We start from the raw sequence: 5,932 nt of genomic DNA on the forward strand, positions 1-5,932 counted from the left end.
TCAGACCTGCAGGTCACAGGACTAGCTCGCACTGCGAGATATCTCAAACGAAACCGCATGAGGCTAGCAGATCACAAAATAAATTCTGACTGCCTCACAGATGTTGGTATCCTTATAGGCACTGACTATTATTATAAATTTATAACAGGATGCACCAGACAACACGGAATGAATTTGTTGTCATCTGCTGGAGGCAAATTGCTTACTGGACCGGTGCTTTTCCAACAAAAACCAGCGTCAACCAACCAACAATCTAACAATACACTAGTGGCGTGACTAGGCTTGGAACAGTCACCCCCTACATTTCAGAGAAACATCTGAAGATAATGAGTCTGATCCACCTGTACATCATCTGTGGGATTTAGACACTTTAGGTATTGTCCCTGATAAGCCAAGCCCTGATGATATGTGGACTTACCAGCAATATCTGGACACAGCTGTCTATAAGGACAAACATTACTGAGGGACACTGCCATGGAAGTTGAATCATCCGCAACTTCCAGTTAATTATTTCATGGCAGCCTCTCAATTACAGTCTCAATTAATACGGCTGAAGAAACATCCAGATAAATTGAACATGTATCATCAATTAATTCAGCAACAACTCAATAGTAAATTTATCAAAGTTATTGATAATGATTACCGAAAAACAGATCACTATTTACCCCATCACACTGTGGTGAAAGTTTCATTGACAACGCCAATACGTATTGTTTTCAACTGTAGTGCCAAAGTGAAGGCAAACAGCGTGTCCTTGAATGAATGTCTCCAAACGGGACCTAGCCTAACACAAAGGCTACATGATGTATTATTATGATTCCGCACTGGTATTTTTGCTTATACTGCGGATATCAGTAAAGTTTTCCTTAGAGTAGGCTTGCAAGAGGAGGATCGTAATTACACCAAATTTCTCAGGATTAAGGACCCACTGGCTCCTGACAGTGATGTCATAACCTGTTGGAAATTTACAACACTGTTGTATTATTATTAATTATTACTAAATCTACTAATCATTGTAGTAATTAAAATTAACCAAACGTAGAGTTCACATGTACTAATAATTACATCTGTACAATAAGGCTAGAATTCTTACGTCACCAGATGCCAGTATTGCGTCAGATTCCATTATAATAAACACAACTATATCCAGTGTGTCTGAGAATTGAGTTTGATTCTCTATAAAACAATGGTGTTCTGTGTGATCATTATTTACAGATAAACTGATCCCCAACTAATGCCAAACAGAGCGGTTATAGTTATAACTGTTATCTGGTAATAAATTTAACGTCACGCGTGAATGCCCTGGAGAGACTTTAATTTCTCTCCATTGCTTGTTTACCATCGTAAAACGGGCTAATAATAGTATTTAACTCCTCTGAACAATAAACCCGTCCTTATCCGAGCATTTCAATCACAACTGCGAGAGATGATATTATTCGTAGTTAATAATTTGTGTAGCAAATGCGGGACGCGGAGCGGGGAGGGAGAGACGCCATTACCCAAGCCACTGGGGTAGACGCCACCAAGAGCGTGAGACGAAAGTCGCCACTGTGAGGTGTGAAGAACCTTTGCAGACAACAACTTAGCTGGTGTCAGTGTCACTTTATACGTCGTGTTGAATTGTCAAGAGATTTAATTTGACATTCAGCCAGGAACCTGTTAATTTGTTCCATGTAGCACAACGTGACCGGCCAGAGAAGCGCGTCAACATCTAGGCAAGGCTCGACACCACGTGTTCGTTACTACGACGCCTGAACCTAGGACGCGAACTTCGACAAGCCTTAACTTATACAGTGCCCTATTAGCTAAGTACCTTTATTCCCATTTGATGCATCATTTTGGAGGGGGTTATAGCTGGGTAGCTTGTCGTCACGCAGAGCGACTATAAAAAACCACAGGTTATTATCAGTCTCCATTCTCTAATTTAATTTTCTTGAACATAGATGTCTAGCAGCTTAATATGTTGCTACTGAATATAATTTGATTTGCAGCGTGTGTGAAGAATTCCACGAGCTGTCATTTCCCGTGTTAATCATCTCCCAGTGTTCCATGATGAGTTCTGGAGATTCCGAGGATGAGGCATAATCGATGTCTTGGAAAACGTCTTCAAGCTAAGACCCTTTCCGTATTCCTTAAATTACATTATCTGTAGTAATATTCATGCGGAGCACTGTTTTCTGGATTAACATGTGTTTATTATAATTATTAATTTCTCATGTTCATAATCTATGTTCTTATTGGTGACAAATACAATGATTCTATAATTGGTCATAGGATTAGATTATTGCATAATGAATTGGTGCACGAACCACACTAGTTCCTGGACATATATGAAGTTCCAGTAATAACCCCCCAATGTAGGTGTTTGAGGCTTTGATTCAGTTAATTATACAGCCCATTAATTATATAAGTGATCATATTCTCTAGTATTTTATCCATAGTTACTGGTTCCTCTAGGAATTTTCTAATGATCATATTTTCTTAGTTTCCCTCTTTACTATAAAAGCGGGTGGTCCTTCGTAATAGAATTTCATTACAATAATATTTAAATAAATAGAGTCAAGCCCCAAATGTCCCACATTATGGTCCTTCGAACCGGATAAACATAAATTATAATTATAAATACTAATTATTAATAACTAATCCTTGTGTGATGTAAGCTAGACTAACCATTTAATTAATTGTGTCTGCCAACAGTGTAACACATAAGTTAGTCTAAGTCACACCAATTTATTGCTACTTTCACCTCATGTATAAGGTAGCACTAGTGGGACACAGTTAATTGCCCACAACACTTAGGCCTACACTTCATACTGAAGTAAGAATCTTTAGGTCACCAGGAGCATCAGCTCATAACCTTTATATGTTTTCACTTGTGTGTGCAAGTACACACTTATAAACTATAAAAACAAAAAACCCAAAAATACAGCACAATTATATTCACCTTACTGCACTACAATAATCTTTACCAATCTTATTAGGTAGAATTTAGGCTGAGATTGTGCTGAATTTGGTACAAGCCCAGACTAAATAAATTTATAGTTCTTAGGTAGGAATTATCACGACTAGACTTAAGCTAGTCAGTAGTGTATATATTATATTATTTGTGCTGACCCTATCCAGGGTGGGATTAAACTTTGAGATAACTGATTGGAGTGTCTCCATAATATTTCTCTTGTACTCATTATTTGTATGTATCTATTTTGTGTATTGCTGGATGATCCCCATTACCTCTAATGGTGATATAGAAGAGCTAACCGGACGAGAACTAATGGTGAAGTTCAGACAATGCACAAAATATCTAGCTACTTGTTGTTAGGTAGGTACATTTAACCTCAAGTGAGGTAGAGTATAAATTAGCCACATTAAATTAGGCTACATTTAATGTTACTTGTCAACTAATGAACAAGTACCCAAGCTTCATTAGTAATACATATACTAATCCCATGAAGTTTGGACCCAAGCCCAACATGGCTATTCCTGAGCAATTAAGGAGAACCTATATTAGCCTTAAAGGTCATTTGACCAGATTAATTAACAAGGCTGAGGGCTTATCTAAAGATACTCCCATTGACCCTTATCACTTAGAGACATCAGTAAGAGTAGCTGATCTGAAATTTGATCAAGTTAAGTCTACGAGCCAGTCTTATCTTACTCTACTGAATACCACAGAAACTGATCCTGATGAAGTAAGTCAAATTGTAGACGATATCTCCCAGTATGAAGATGAGACTCAAGATAAACTTTACATGCTATCTAAACTAGCAAAACAATCTGGATCCAATACCAGTAACACAGGGTCTGATTTCAGTAACCAACTACCAGAGGTTCGTTTACCTACTTTAGACTTACCTACATTTTCAGGATTAGATACAGAAAATTGGGATAATTTTTGGACTTCATTTGAAGTTCATATACATAAGAAACCGTCTCTTGACAAGGTTTCTAAATTCTCATACCTACTTAGTCTTCTCAAAGGAGAGGCTAAAAAGGTCATACATAACCTAACTCTCGATGAGAGTAATTTTGAGGAAGCTATAAAACTTTTGAAGTTGAACTATTGCAACAAAGAGTTAAGTATAGCTACCCTCTATTACCAATTGCTAGATCTGAATGCACCAAATAGTAGACCAGAGTCACTTCAAAGCTTCAGACTAGAAGTAGAGTCTCTAGTAAAGGCCTTAGGTACTAAAGTTGATATACCAGCTTCAGAATGGTCAATCAAGTTACTTTTGCAGAGGAAATTACCTCGAAATGTCTTGACAGAGCTCTGCTCACACTATAATACCGAGTTTCTCACTCTTGACCAAATATTCGAGGGACTAAGAATAACGGTTAACAGGTTGAAGACCCATGATAAAATTAAACCTGAGTCTAAACCAACTAATACTGACACTTCAGTCATACCCAAACAGACTTTGAATAAGTCTAGTAAATATAAACCCAAGACTACTCCATCCACTGGGAAAAGAAGTGGAAATGTAGGTACTTATTCGGTGTCTCCTTCTGAGATAACCAATGACTTGTCTACTAACGAGACCAAGTCAACTAAAGAGAGAAGGTGTCTGTTCTGTAATCAAGGACATGCCACTTACCAATGCTCTGTTTATCCTACTTATAATACTAGGATTAAAAGGTTGCAAGAAATACACAAGTGCACCAGGTGCATGGACTCTCATGATCCCAAAAAATGTGTAGTGCAGCTACGTTCCTGCTACAGATGCAACCAAGGTGTACATCACTACGCCTTATGTAGAAAATCTTCTACACCAACCATGACCACTGGGGAGAGTTCCACGAATTCTACCACAGTGCGATATTGCAAAGTGCATCAAGAAATAAATGTACTTGCTACTGAGTCAGGCAATAATACCACTCTGCCTACAGCTCAACTTAGACTAATAAACCGGAGATCTAGAGTTAACACTAGAGGTCTTTTTGATCAAGGATCACAGAAAACCTTCATTACACAACAGTTAGTAGAGCAGTTAAATTTAAAACCTGCCAAAAGTGTGAGGTTAAATATTTCTGGTTTCTTGACGAATAGTGGACCTCGTGAATACCAAGTAGTTAAGGTATTAGTGAGACTTGGATCTTCCACTAGTCCAATACAAGCGGTAGTAGTAGATAAACTTCCTACAGACCTGCAGGTCACAGGGTTAGCTCGCACTGCGAAACATCTTAAACGAAACCGCATGAGGCTAGCTGTTTACAAAATAAATTCTGACTGCCTCACTGATGTTGGAATACTTATAGGCGCGGATCATTATTACAAATTTATAACTGGATGCACCAGACAACACGGAATGAATTTGTTGTCATCTGCTGGAGGCAAATTGCTTACGGGACCGGTGCTTTTCCGACAAAATCCGGCGTCAACAAACCAACAATCTAATAACATAATAGTGGCGTGACTAGGCTTGGAGCAGTCACCCCTACGTTTCAGAGAAATATCTGAAGATATTGAGTCTGATCCACCTGTACATCGTCTGTGGGATTTAGACACTTTAGGTATTATCCCTGAACAACCAAGCCCTGATGATATGTGGACTTACCAGCAATATCTGGATACAGTTGTCTATGAAAATAAACAATACTGGGTAAGACTCCCATGGAAGTTGAATCATCCACAACTTCCGGTTAATTATTTTATGGCAGCCTCACAATTGCAGTCTCAATTAGCACGACTACAGAAGCAGCCAGACAAACTGAACATGTATCATCAACTCATCCAACAACAACTTAACAGTAAATTTATTGAAGTTGTTGATAACGATGACCGAAAAACAGGTCATTATTTACCTCATCACGCTGTGGTGAAAGACTCATTGACAACACCTATTCGTATTGTCTTTAACTGCAGTGCTAAAGTAAAGCCAAGCAGTGTGTCTTTAAATGAATGCCTCCAAACGGGACCTAGCCTAACACAAAG

The sequence above is a fragment of the Procambarus clarkii genome, chromosome 83 (assembly GCF_040958095.1).
Source record: "Procambarus clarkii isolate CNS0578487 chromosome 83, FALCON_Pclarkii_2.0, whole genome shotgun sequence".
Classification (NCBI taxonomy): Eukaryota; Metazoa; Arthropoda; class Malacostraca; order Decapoda; family Cambaridae; genus Procambarus; species Procambarus clarkii.